At 46.6% G+C, this 14,119-nt stretch overlaps 1 protein-coding gene across 1 annotated transcript in view; it reads left to right on the forward strand.

Moving 5' to 3' along the window:
* Window positions 1-14,119, forward strand: part of COL21A1 (collagen type XXI alpha 1 chain) — a 4,597,064-nt gene that overhangs the window by 2,227,592 nt on the left and 2,355,353 nt on the right. The gene's annotated exons all lie outside the window — the stretch shown is intronic.

The following is a 14,119-nucleotide window of genomic DNA, read 5'->3' on the forward strand; positions in this document are numbered from 1 at the left end:
AAGGAGGTCCACACAGCCTACCTAGACCTCGCAAAGGCTTTCAACACCATTCCCCATTCTGGTATTATAGAGAAGCTTACCAGCCTGAACATAAACCCCTACGTCACGAGATGGGTTGCCAATTGGCTCACGGATAGAATCCACACGGTGAGAGTTGCAGGCTCTAGGCCTGACTCTAAACCAGTTACAAGTGGAGTCCCCCAGGGCTCAGTCCTGGGACCCCTCCTGTTCAGTATATACTTCTCAGAGGTACAGGCAAGCACAGGAGGACTATGGCTGACCAAGTTCGCAGATGACTGCAAACTGGAGGCCATAATTAACTCTACGGCTGGTACAGACATCCTCCAGAAGGGTCTCACTGAGATGGATACCCGGTGTCAAAATCATGGCCTCAAGCTAAATGCTAAAAAGTGTATAGTCATCCCCTTTGGAAAAAACAAAGTACCTGCGAACTACCACATACGTGGTAGTCCCCTAAATACAGAAAATGTAATAAGAGATCTGGGGACCCAAGTAGATAGTAATCACTCCTTTGATAATCATATTGCCAAGGTGGTTAGAAAATCCTTCTATGTGGCCCACCTAATCACAAAAGGGTTCGCATCTAGATCAAAAGAGGTCATTGTGCCCCTCTACTCATCACTCATCAGACCCATCATAGAGTACAATGCCCCATTTGGGATGTACCTTACAAGACACTTGCAACAGCTGGAAAGACCACAGAAGTACCTCACCAAGAGGATTACTGGCCTCAAACAGATGCCCTAATGCAGCCAACCGAAGAAACTTCAGTTGTACTTGGTTGCATACCACTTACTCAGAGGTGATCTTTGCCTGACATACAAGGCCATGTCCAACCCAGAATTGATGGACATGCTCCACCTAAAAAAAAACAAATCCCCAAGAGCCACACGCTCTAGGGATCTAAACCTCACCACAATGATAAACAGGACTTGCTGGAGGGACAGATTCTTGTCCCAGAGACTCCCCATGCTTTGGAACAGGATTCCAGTCTACATTAGGCAGAGCCCCTTACTAACACTCTTCAAGAGAAACCTTGACGAGTGGATGGGAAACAGAAAATTTACCCCGGGATCACTGCAGTGGCTCTGCTGGACAGAGGCACAGGGAACTAATGGCTCTGCTGGACAGAGGCACAGGGAACTAATCTAAGGGGACGGTGAAAGCCGACACATTCTGGCTAGGCTTACAGATGCCCTTGGGCAGATAGCCTAGTACTTACCTATTCACCTATAAGGATTTTCGTTTTGATTTAACATAATTTTTTTGTCACTATTTGGACTAGTGAATTTTGCTTTGTAAAGTAACCAGGCAAACGTTTGTTTACTTTACTTTGCAGGGTATAGAATAAAACTTATGGGTTCATAGGTGTTTACTAGGCTAATGACCACAACAGTGTTTTTAAGCCTAGCCATTCATCCCAAATCTCTGACAAGTTCTGATACCTTTGATAAGTGTAAGCATGGGCCTGGGGAGATGATCCATTTACAGGTTACCTGTGTCCATTAGAGACATAGGTGCCAAACCACGGATTAATTTCCGGTTTCCCATCCAATTGTCCAAGGTGCACTTGAATTGGGTTAGGGAAGAACTCTGCTTCACATGTATGGAAAGCCTGTTACATAGACAGGGGAGTCTCTGGTATACATACCTATCTCTCCAGCAGATCCTGTTTATATCACAGGCAAAATTTAAGTCTTTAAAATGGGTAATTCTGGTGCTCTTTGTTTTGTGGATATGCAGGAGGTCCATCAGAGTGGGGTCTGCTCTGTATGCCAGACATAGATCTCCCCTTAAAAGCCTGTAGGAGACAGAATACAGGGATAATAGGACATTTTACAATCACCCTGTATTCTTTTAGTGAGGAACCTTTGTGGATGTTCCAATTGTTGGATATGCCTGGTTAGGTACATACCACAGGGGGCATTGTACTCGATGATAGGTTTGATGATTACCGAACATAATGGAACAATGACTTCCTTGGACTTAGATGCCATACCTTTGTTTATAAGTTGCGCAACATAGAATGATTTCCTCATCACTATAGACAACATGATGGTCAAAGGCTAGATTACTGTCTGGGTCTATATTACCATGTCAAAAGACATTTTCACTGAACACGTCTTAAGCGACATGGAAATATTGACCCTTTAAAATCCCGAACGGCTGCTTCAGGGAATTTTTTCCCAGGGGAAAAAAAATAGCTCGGCCATACAAAAAAAAACTTTCAAACCCTACATAGTGGGGGGGCTTTGCCGCCCCCCCCCCAACTAAATATACAAACTCCAAGATTGTACTACAGTGGGGAAAAGGGCAAATCCCCAATGACAGCTGAATGTTTTTTTTCTCCTGGGAAAAAATTCGCTGAAGTGGCCATTTGGGATTTTAAAGGGTTGATATTTCTGTGTTGATTAAGACGTGTTCCTCAAACACATCTTTCAACATGGTAATATAGACCTTACTATCTGTGTGTGTCCCTAAGTCCCTGACTACTGGGTCAACTCTAAGGTGTGTATCGTCAGTAGGGTAGTTACCAGTGATGGATGACTGAACCGTGTTGCTCACCACATAAATTCGCTGAAGTGGCCATTTGGGATTTTAAAGGGTTGATATTTCTGTGTTGATTAAGACGTGTTCCTCAAACACATCTTTCAACATGGTAATATAGACCTTACTATCTATGTGTGTCCCTAAGTCCCTGACTACTGGGTCAACTCTAAGGTGTGTATTGTCAGTAGGGTAGTTATCAGTGATGGATGACTGAACCGTGTTGCTCACCACATTTTAAAATGTTTCTGATAAATTTTGTGAAGTTTATCTCTATTTACTGTGTGGGGGCATAGCCTATCTTTTCTATTATTGCTGCCCTTAGTCAGTCTTTAATTGTGTCAGTGTAATATTCTAGATGGTACTTTTTCCCTTACTTGGATTTTGATATGCCCCCCCCCCCCCCCCAATCAAATCCAGATGCATCTAAAAAGAAGAAAATCAACAAAAAAAAATTGCCTCAGCCTATGGTTATGAAACAGTTGTTGCCTAGATCACTTATCTTTTTACCCATCATCCTCTGGTGTGAGCCTACAGCTCTCTGTGATACAGGAGTAAGAAACCCCTTATCAAACATAATACTCTGTCCCTAGATATTTTTTCCACTACTGTAGTTCACAGTAAAAAGAAACAGAAACTTTACCAAACTACAGACAATCAGGTTATCACCATCTATAGGGATGTTGTGGTTCCCTTAGCTAAGAATCAGTTAATCTAAGCAACTATTCTTCTACTCACAAATAACTATGGGGCTACCTTCTGTAGAGATCAGTCCACAGATGCAGATTTTGATGGGGATTCTGATGCAGACAGTAATGAACACTGAAAATCTGTACAATCTGATTCTTTGAAAGGTGATCAGGTTCAAAAACACAAGTAGATGTTCACCTTTCCACAGATAGGTTTAGACATATATTTGTCTGGAAGCAATATGGAGATATGCCAGATATTGATAGAGTTTATGATTTTACTGAGGATGCCCCTCCACATCTTTTGGCTTTTCTCGCTCTGTTTCTGGCCTTAGAACATGTCTATAAAACTGCATGTAAAACCTCTTTGGCTAATGAATGAGTTCCTAAAAAGGCTATGAGGAAATACAAGGTGTACTCTAATCTTGCAGTTCTCTTTTCCTCCTTGTCAGCTGATGCAGCTTCAGTTTTTCCAGCTGACAACTCTATGCAGAGAGTCTTGGCTTTTCTAACTCAACACTGCCAGATATAATTCACAAATTGTTAGAATCGTGGGGAAAAAAGTTGGCTCACTCTAGTAATTTAGTCTTTAGAATTTTAAATTATCAGGGCTTCTTGTGGAAGTTCATTTTGCAATGTGATTACAGTTTAGATAACTTTGCTGCATTTTTGCTTGCTGAACAGAAGTGTTACATGAATGAGATTGTTTCTAATGGGACTCAGGTTTCGAAACAGAATACCTTGGAAGGTGCAGACACAATTTCTAGAAATGCAGTCACTTCTGTTGTATAGAGAAACCAGAATTTTTTCTGAGGATTTAAAAAAAAATAAGATTTTTGAATGCTCCTTTAAGTATTCAATTCTTGTTTGGTCCTACTGCCATCCAGATTCTCAAACAATGGAATGATAGAGGTAAATTGATGCAAGGGGTATCCAGAATGTTTCATATACCCAGGTTCTCCCCAACAAAGTGTCCAACTTCACAGGGCAGAATAAACAAAACTCCTTCCTAAAAAGGGTTAGGGTACCACGAAGACATGGTAGGTGGATAATGCTTCCAAACTGAATAAAATGAGTTCCTTTGCCCAGAAAGATATTCCCCTGCTTAAGAATGACTGTGCTGAGACTAAGGGCATCACATTTCTTGCTCCTGTCCCACCTTCCCTTTCCCAAGCTTTCATTCAGCCCAGGAGTTTGGCCACAAATAGTCTCAGACAAATAGGTACTTATAATAGTTCAGATAGGATACTCTTGATATTGAACAGAAAATGTTCCTCCCTTCAGGGGAATCCCTCCTGCACACACACCAGATCAGACATATCTGTTGTGTTTGGTACTCCTTCACCAGTTGCAAGCAGGGGTTACAGAACCAGTTTCTGCACCACTAAAAGGAAAAGTATTTTACTCCTGAATGACTATCCAAAATGGAGCTATTGTCGAAACCAGTGTAAGGTTGTGTTACATAAATAACTTTCTGAAAATATCAGAATTCAAAATGCATACCCTGTAGACAATTATAACCCTTCTTTTGGACCATTATTTCATGGTGACTTTAGATCTGAAAGATTCTTATCACATTCCAGTTGTTCCTAACTTCATGTCGAACCTATAAAAATCCTGCTTCACACCCTCACAAACAGTTGTGTTCCTGGGGTGTATGATAGATGCAGGAAAATGAATGGCCTTTCTACCAGAAGACAAAGTTCTAACTTTTCAGAACATTTTCAGTGATTTATCTCTCTTCAAGAAGCTGCCGCTGAAAGAGAGCTTCTCAAAATTCTAGTCCTCATGGTATCAATTATCCTAATGATACCACTGGCCAGACTCCACATAAGAAAGATTCTAGGGTTGTTAAAAACATTTTTAGACCCTACAACTGCAACCCTTATAGTTCCAGGTACCACTGCTGGAATTTGTGAAATGAGAGTACAGTGGTGGGGGATCATATAACTTTCAATGCAGGCCTTACCCTTCTCACTCCTGACCCCAGTTCTTCATCCAGAATGACTTATCAGATTTACATGGGGAACAGTGCCCAAGGGAGTTTAACTTCAAGGCAACAGAGGTCGTTCAGACACTACAAAGCATATAAACATCAAAAAATGTTATCAGTGATTCAGGCATGAAAAGTTTTTCCCCCAGTTATGCTCTCCATGTACCCTTTTAGTGGTCACAGACAACACCACAGTCATGTGGCACCTGAACAAACAAGGGGGGTACAAGGACATACCCTCCTTGACATTTTGTAGTGATGGCCTGGGAGCTCACCTTACAGCTTTCTCTGATGCTTCAGGCCTCATACATCCCATCAGAGCAAAACGTATTGGCAGACAGTCTAAGCAGATCCCGGACAGTTGGGAAATTGTATTTGAGACATCCTTGCAGCCATGCTTGGAGGACAAATACATTCTCATTCTCTTAGATGGGAATGTTCCTGACTGCATTTTAATATGTTCCACTGATTCCCAGGGTACTTCTGAAAATTCAGAAAGAATTACCAAAAATCAATGTGGTGACCCCCTTCTGGCCCAGGCAAAGTTGATTCCCCCTTTTAAGGGAATTGGCCAAGGGCAATTATCACAAGGTCCCTCACACTGTGGATCTGCTCACACAGTGTCAGGGGCCACTGGTGCAACATAACTAAGAGTAATTTCAACTGACAGTCTGGATGATTCTGTTTTGATACCTTTTAGGTACTTGATCCATGAGGATGTTCGGGTATTGAATGAGGCAAGAAAACCTGCAACCAGAAAATCTTATGTTTAAAAGTGGAAGAAGTTTTCTAGGTGGTGCCAGTCAAATAACTGAGGGCCTGATATGGTGTTTACCCCTCTGGTTTGGAAATAGTTGTTTGAGTTACTTAGTGGCTTATCTTATGTATCTCTTAATGTGTATCTTGCAGCCATCTTAGCTTGTCTGCTTATGGATTTCCCTCTTTCATCTCTTTTTGTTATCAGTTTATGAAAGGATTGTTACACTTGAGATACCCTCAAAAGCAAATTCCTGATCTTTGGGATCTCAGCTCTATTCTTAAAAAAATTACCTTATCTCATTTCGTTCCTTCCTTTCAGGCTGATTTGAGTTGCATCAGTTGCCAACTGTTTTGATTATTTTTCTGCCACCTACAAGGCGACTCTTTTGAGTTGCAAGCTCACATAGTGGGCTAACCTTATCTGATTTTCCACAAGGACAGAGTTGGTTTAAACACTAATCTTTTTTGTTCATACCAAAATTTGTTTCTGAATTTACCATGAATCAAACCATCAATCTTCCAGTTTTCCTTTCAGAACTAAAAACAAGGATAAAAAGATTCTGAATATTTTAGATGTGCACAAGCACTTCAGGTACTAACTTGGCAGAATTGATCGCTTCTGGAAAGCTAAACAGATGTTTATTTCATATTCTGAGACTGACAAGGGTCAACCTGTCTCTAAGCAAACAGTTGCACATTCATTGTTCTCTGCTGTTTTTTTTGTTTTTTTTTTTTACTCCCACAATTGTAAATTTATCCCAGACAAGGTTAATTAACATTCCACCAGAGACTTATCTTCTCCGGTGGCATATTGTAAAGGAGTGGATTCTAGAAACAGTCTAGAGGCAGCAACTTGGCCCTTGGTTCATACTTTTACAAAGCACTACAAACTAGATTACTTCTGATATTCCAGAGAAGGCTTTGTGAGGACCATTTTCCATAAGCCCCTGGATCCTTATCCTTCCTCCTCCCAGGTAGGGTAAGCTTTGTGAATGTACACATATGCCCCTCAGGCAGTCTGAATGATGACTATAGTACAGGTGTACAAAGCTTACTTACCTCTAACAGCAGTTGTTCCATTTTCTCACTGCCTCCTTGGCTGCTCCCACCCACCATTCCCCTTATTTTGTATGTAGTTTGATGGACTTCAGTATTGTTGTGTTGTTAACTCACATTTGTTATTTGTGTTCATGTTTTGTGGCTGTGAAATATATGGTTTCAGGGATTCACTTTATAAGCTCGAAATCCTGAAATATTGAATTTCAGAATCTCGAGCCCATAAAGTGGAAAGGCTAAAACATCGAACACCCAGAATCGCAAAATTCAAAATCACAAATTCTATACTACACACACACCACACACATACACATACACACACCTTCCTCCCCACAAACAAACACACAACCCAATCCTATGTACAAGCAGGGGGGATGCGCCCCCACCTGCACCCCACACCCCTACCTACGTAAATATACTAACTCCAAGATCGCACTACATACGCAAACACACGAAACACCACCATATAAGCTACATCCCCCTCGCGCACACACACACACACACACACACACCACAGTAACAAAACATACTAACACACATTACAGCCCCTACCCAAAACCCTTAAAACATAAACAATTGCCTGAATCCATGAACACAGTGCAACACCAGAACCGTTAATTCAACATCTCCGAAATGCGAGATTTTGAATTTCGCACTTCTGGGTATTCAATGTTTTAGCCTTTCCAGTTTATGGGCTCAAGATTCTGAAATTCGATATTTCAGGATTTCGAGCATATAAAGTGTTTCCAGTTTCAGACAATTCTTGCTTCTAGTTCTCCTTGGTTCTTTCTACTAGGCACTAAAGGCCTGTATAGCTGACTTCCTATGACAGGTAACTGGTGATTACAGATGCCATGGGGGAGAAACTAACTATCTGATGTTGTCAGTCTTCATTCATTCTTGAGTGTTGGGTTTCAGTTCCGTCCTTGGAACTGCCTAGGGCATTGTAAGAAGCTCGCACCAGCCAGAAACTCTCAAGCTAAGGTTACCCATGGTGCCTGTCTTCCCTTCCCCTCAGATCTTGTTTGCCAAGTAGAGTTTCAGGATGCGTCAGTCATGCTCTCAAGCTAAGTGCTAATTTTCTTAAAATTTTTCCTGTGTTAAGGCCCTTTCTTCTTCAGCTAAAAGTTGTCGTTGATGTATTCTGTTATTACACAATTTTTCTTGAGCATGTGTGCTGTGTACTTCCTTCTTTATTCTTTTAATTAGTATAGGCCCCTTCCTTCCCTTTTACCTGATGTAAATCTTACATACCATTGTTGATATTTTCCCCCCTCTCTCACCCTTTCTTGTATCATTTGATGTTAAGTTGTCAGTCTCGCCTTCATTCTTGCTGGATGGGATCGGCTCCGACTCGGCCTATACCAAAGCTCGAGAGCTATTTACTGGCTCGAGGCCCTCCCTATATCCCACAATGCTAGGTGTCCAATACCCAGATCTTGTTTGCCGCTTCAGCTGCGAGGTTACGTTTTTACTGGCTCCAGGTCATATAAAACTTTTTTAGTAAGTTTATTTAGATATAAATAGCTAATTTCTTGTTAGATTTTTTTCCTTTAATGTCCCCTTTCTAATCCCTTGAGAAATTCCATTTAGAAACTCCCTTTGCTAGTAGTTTTCAGAGTTTCTCTCCCACCCCCTCCCCCACCCTTTAGGGTAGAGTTAGTTTTTTCTTATATATATTTATATTTATATTTATATTTCTACTAGTCTTGTTAACTGTATTTACCTTATTACTACTGTATATTGTAGAGTTAGTTCTAGTGCGTGTGTGTGTTTGTAGTGTGTTAGGCACTGGTTTCTTTTTTCCTTGGTACCCTGTTATAGTGTTATTATGTCTAAGGATACTAAGGTCTCAGGTTTCAAGAAGTGTGACTCATGCTGTCAGAAGATGTCTCTGACAGACGGTCACACTTCTTGTGTGTATTGTTTGGGCCCCCTACACCTGCAGGACTCTTGTTCGGTCTGTCATGCCTTCAGTCCGAGAGGACTCTTGTTCGGTCTGTCATGCCTTCAGTCCGAGAGTCCTGCAGGAACATAGGAACAAACTTATTTTGAGGGGCTTACTTAAGCCTGAAGGGTCCCCGACTAAGCCTTCGTCAGGTAAACCCTTCAAGCCCGCCAAACCGTCGGCTCCCTGTTCGGAGCCGTCGCCAAGCAGAGCTGTTGCCTCCTCGTCAGTTCCGGCTGGAACCAACACTTTGAGATCTCAGTCGGCTCCTGTTGTAGTGTTGGAGCCTTCTCTGAGCTGAAAACGCTCGAGATCTCCCTCTTTGGAGTCTGTTCGTTCGGCTCCGAGATCTCCGTTACTACAATCGGAGTGGAGCCATAGGTCACATTCCTCTCGGTCTTCCAGGCTTTCTGATCACGACCTCGAGAGGGTGGTCAGTAGACTCGTAAAGTCGCAGGCACTTGCCCAAATGTTATCTAGCCATTCTCAACAGACTGTGGCTATTCCTACATCTTCTACAATTCCTCCTCCGACTCTTCTATTATGCTTGGAGCCGGAGCTCATTGGGGCTCGGATCGTCGGTACGTTGGAGCCGATAACACACATTTCGGCTCCTTCGTCGGCTCTGATCTCTTCATTGATTCCGTCCGTGGAGGGATCCGGGCGCCGAGACTCCCTCGTTGGCTCCGAGGGGGCGAGTGGCATCAGACCCTTGTCCGACCCCGTTCTCCCAATCGGTGCCTCGGCGCAGGTGAGCTCGGCCCCGACATCGGCCTCGGAGCAGTCACTCTCGGTGCCGGGAGGAGTTCTCATCTCTTCGGAGCAGGGACCTTCCTCTCTGCCCGATAGGGGCGCCTTCGAGGTCATGAGGAGCGTACTGACTCATGGGTCGGACCCACGATCGGCTCCTTCGGCTCCTCCCCCCTTGGTGCCTACGTTGGTCTCTGTTCACCCTCCTGACCCCAAGCGTGGAGAACAGACGCTCCAGGTTGCCACATTGGGTGTGTCTTCCTCTTCCAAGGCCTCCCCTGATCATTCAGAGGAGCCCCCTCGGAAGAGAAAATGTAAGAGGAAACATGTTGACTCCCCTGAGTCAGTCACCTCAGACACCGATTTGGAGGATTCAGAAGGGTCCCCAAGGTCCCCCTCTGAGGATGTCTCCTTTTCAGACATCTTTGAGATCCTTAGGCAGAGGGGGAACTGGACTGCCCTTAACCCCTCCGAGGACGAGTTGGTGTACCTGGACGCGTTTGGTTCTCGCCCCTCCACCTCCTGGGTGTCTCCGCCTTTCGACCCACTCATGGAGGTGGTGGCTCGGAAGGGGTGGACGGCCTCGGACACATTGGAACCAACTCCCCGTAGGCCCACAAAGTTTATTACAGCCCCGTCCGACAAACAGTTTCTTATGAAGGGTGTCCCGGTTGATGCCATGGTGGTTGCAGCAGCCACTAAGAAGGAGTTGGTTGATCCTTCTGTCCCTGTCCATCCACCTAATAAAGAATCTAGGACAATGGACAGGTACGGGAAGTGGATGTTTTCTCCAGCGACCTTTTCCATGCGGTCGCTGAACTACCTGTGCCATTTCACCCGCCTTCAAAGGGATATCCTTAAGGAATTGGGTGATACCCTTCAGGATCCATCTGCTGCGGGGTCTCAGGAAAAGATGAACTCCCAGCTGGCAACCCTTAACTCCATAGTTAACTCCTCCATGCGGCTCATTTCTTATGCAGCCGATGGGGCGAGTAGGGCCGCAGGCGCAGGTGTAGCCTTGAGATGACATGCCTGGATGTGGTTGTGCAACTTTGCTGACCCCTTCAAGGCATCCTTCACCAACACCCCCTTCGATGGTTCGGCTTTGTTTGGACCACAGGTGAAGGGTGCACTTACCAGGTGCGAGCAGGAAGGCAAGACTCTCTCTGCCATGGGAGTCTGTTTTTCTACCCCATCTAGACCATACTCGAAAGGTCAGAAGGGTGGAAAAATGAGGATCTGAAGTAGGATATTCATTTGTCTGCAACCTGTGGGTTATGGATCCGATATCGGATCCGAACCGGCATGGTTTTCCAGCTATGGATCCAAGCTCTCAGCTCCTCCCCTCACCCATAATGCCCTGCTCTACCCTCATGACCTCAGATCTCGTTTGCCGCGCTGGTGACTGGATTTGGGTACATAGCTCTCAGCTAAGTGGTATTTTATTACTGGTAAAAATCAAAAAATCTTTGGTTTTTTGAGTGAATCTGTGTGAAAGTTTAGGTTTCCCTTTCTGAAAAGTTTATTTTGAGTTTATTTTGAGTTAAATTAAGTAATTTTTATTCCCTCCCCTCGCTGTTGCGTAGAGTGTGTGTGTAGGCCTGTGTGTCTTTTTGTTTTAAGTTACTTTTAGTAGCTTTGAGTGGTTTATAGATTATGGCTGATCAGCCTAAATCTATTTTTTCAAAATGCTCCGAGTGTGGCCATAAGCTCTCACCGGCTGATGGCCACACTCGGTGTGTTAAGTGTCTCGGGGTTGAACACCTCACATCTGGTTGTTCCATTTGTGCAGGGTTCAACCCCAGGGCACTGAGGGAGCGGAGGTCCAAGCTGGTCTTGGCGGGTCTTTTACCGCCGGACTCGGCTCCGGCCTCCGCTCCTTCGGGGACTACTGTGGCTACAGTTGTTCCCCCTGTGGCACCCCTCCTGCTCCTGGGACTCAACCTCCCGCTTCTGGAGAGGAGAGGATGCTACCAAAGGACGGAGGGAGAAGCACCACGGCGGGCCGAGACCTCTGTTTCGCCCCGCCAGCCAAGCGGCTTCTCCCGGCTCCGTTGTCGGTTCGGTCTCCTCCTTCGGCTCCGGTCCCTGTGTGCTTTTCACGGGTCCTGAGGAGGAGGAGACCCGATCTCCGTCGAGGCTATCGAGGAGGCACTCCAGGCCTACCTCGGTAGCCTCGTCGAGATCTACCCATAGCCTTTCTGATGCTGATCTGGACGGATGATGAGAAGGTTCATCCAGGCCCAGATGCAGATGGGAGTGCTCCTGCCTCCCCTCGGGGAGCTCAACACCCTTTTAAGCCTATTGCTCCTTCTCCGACCCGCTATCCGGGTTCGGAGCAGCTGGAGCCGAGCAGCCGGGCGGGTGGGTCGGCGCCGATAGTACTTGGTGCCGGATCCGACCCTGCCCTCGAGTGCGTCGGACCCGACCTCTCGGAGCCTGGATCGAGCCGGATCCGGGGGGATCAGTGCTCCTTCGGCGCCGTCTGTGTCGGGCGTACTGTCCCTTCGGATCCGAGTGCCGGCGCCGGCTCCGTCCACTCACCGGATCGAGGGAGCCGATTGTCGGATCCTTTGGTCGAGGTCGGCTCCCTTCGGCTTTTGATGTAGTGGAGAGGGCTCTGTTGAGGGTCTCCGGACCCCGGCACTTGTTTGGCTCCGTCCCGCTCCCTCTGCACTGGGCCAGGCTTCCACCATCCGGCCCCTGGGACAGCCCGTTTCTGTGCCCCAAGTTGCTCCTATGGAGCAAATTGCTGCTGCGAGGACTCCTCTGACAGCCCCCAGAGGAGGTCCCTCGCAAGCATACGCAAAAGGAGGCACATTGACTCCCCGAGTCTCTCACAGAAGACACGGACTTGGAGGAAGGAAGGCTCCCCACGGTCACCCCGAGGATGTCTCCTTTGGAGACATCATGGAAATGCTCCGTATAAGGGGGTGGTCTGCCCCAAGTCTTCCTCGGACGAGTCCGTGTTCTTGGAGGCATTTGAAGCGGGCCCGTCTACCTCTTGGGTGTCCCCTGCCGACCCCTGGTGGACCTTATTACCACCAGGGCGTGGAAGGAACCGGACACCGTGGAGCCAATTCCCAAAAGACCGGATAGGATCCTTAGTCCGCCATCCGACCGGGCCCATTGGAGTAAGGGGCCTCCGGTAGATGCCATGTTGACGGCGGCCACAAAGAGGGAACTGGCTCAGGAGAGTCCTCAGTCCACCCACCGAGCAAGGAGTCTCGGATGATGGACCGCTTGGGAAGCGGATGTTCAGTTCGGCGACCTTCTCGGTAAGGGCTGAACTATTTGGCACATGTTATTCGGATGCAGCGAGATCTTATTAAGGAATACGCTGCATCCCCCCCCTGAGTCCATTTCGGAGGAGGACAGAGTTCTGCACTCCACCCGTATGGCCACTCTTAGGTCAGTTACAAATACTTCTATGCGGCTACTCTCCCATGCAACGGGCGCCGCTAGAGCTGCTTGGGACAGGACTGGTCACTAGGCGTCAGGCCTGGCTCCGCACTGCGATTTTCTGAGCCCTTCAAGGCGTCGTTTGCGCCCCTTTGATGGTTCTGCTCTGTTTGGCAAGACCGTTCGAGGCGTTGACCCAGAGCGAAAAGGACGGAAGACGCTGTCTGCCGTCGGAATCCGCTTCTCTGCACCCCAGAGGCCCTATTCTAGGAACCAAAAGGGTCAGAAGAAGATGTGGTTCCGGAAGTCGCAGCAGTCCCAGCCTGCTCCGGACAACCAGTCCTTCCGTGGCAGAGGAGGACAGGGAGGACGCCGCCCTAGAGGCAGAGGGGCTCCCAGAAACTTCGGGTCCAGGGAACCTTTCTCTGAGCGGCCGCGCAGCAACCCTGAGAGGTTGCCCGACTGCTCTACTCTGGAGGCAGTCGGGGGATGTTTTTCGGGGCACCTAGCGGCATGGGAGTCCATAACATCGGACCGCTGGGTTCTCCAAATCATATCCAGGGGATATCGCATTCCTTTCCTTCACCTTCCAAAGTTGAAGTCCCTCCCAGACGTCCCACCCGGTCAACGGGAGGCCGCTTTGGCAGAAATTGGCCATCTGCTAAAGAAAAGAGCCATCCAGCCCGTTCCCCCAGACCAGATCGGATCAGGGTTCTACTCCAGATTCTTTTAGTGCCAAAAAGACGGGGAACTAAGACCAATCCTAGACCTCTCTCTCTTGAATCTGGCAGTCCCCAAAGAAAAATTCGAATGGTCACTCTGCAATCTATTCTCCCCCTTCTGGGAGAAAATCACTGGATGTGCTCGATAGATCTCAAGGACGCGTACTACCACATCCTGATGGACAGGCGCTCCAGGAGGTTTCTCCGCTTCCGGCTGGGAGCCAGTCACTAC

Source organism: Protopterus annectens, chromosome 2.part1, assembly GCF_019279795.1.
Source record: "Protopterus annectens isolate FY-2018-M chromosome 2.part1, PAN1.0, whole genome shotgun sequence".
Lineage (NCBI taxonomy): Eukaryota > Metazoa > Chordata > Ceratodontiformes > Protopteridae > Protopterus > Protopterus annectens.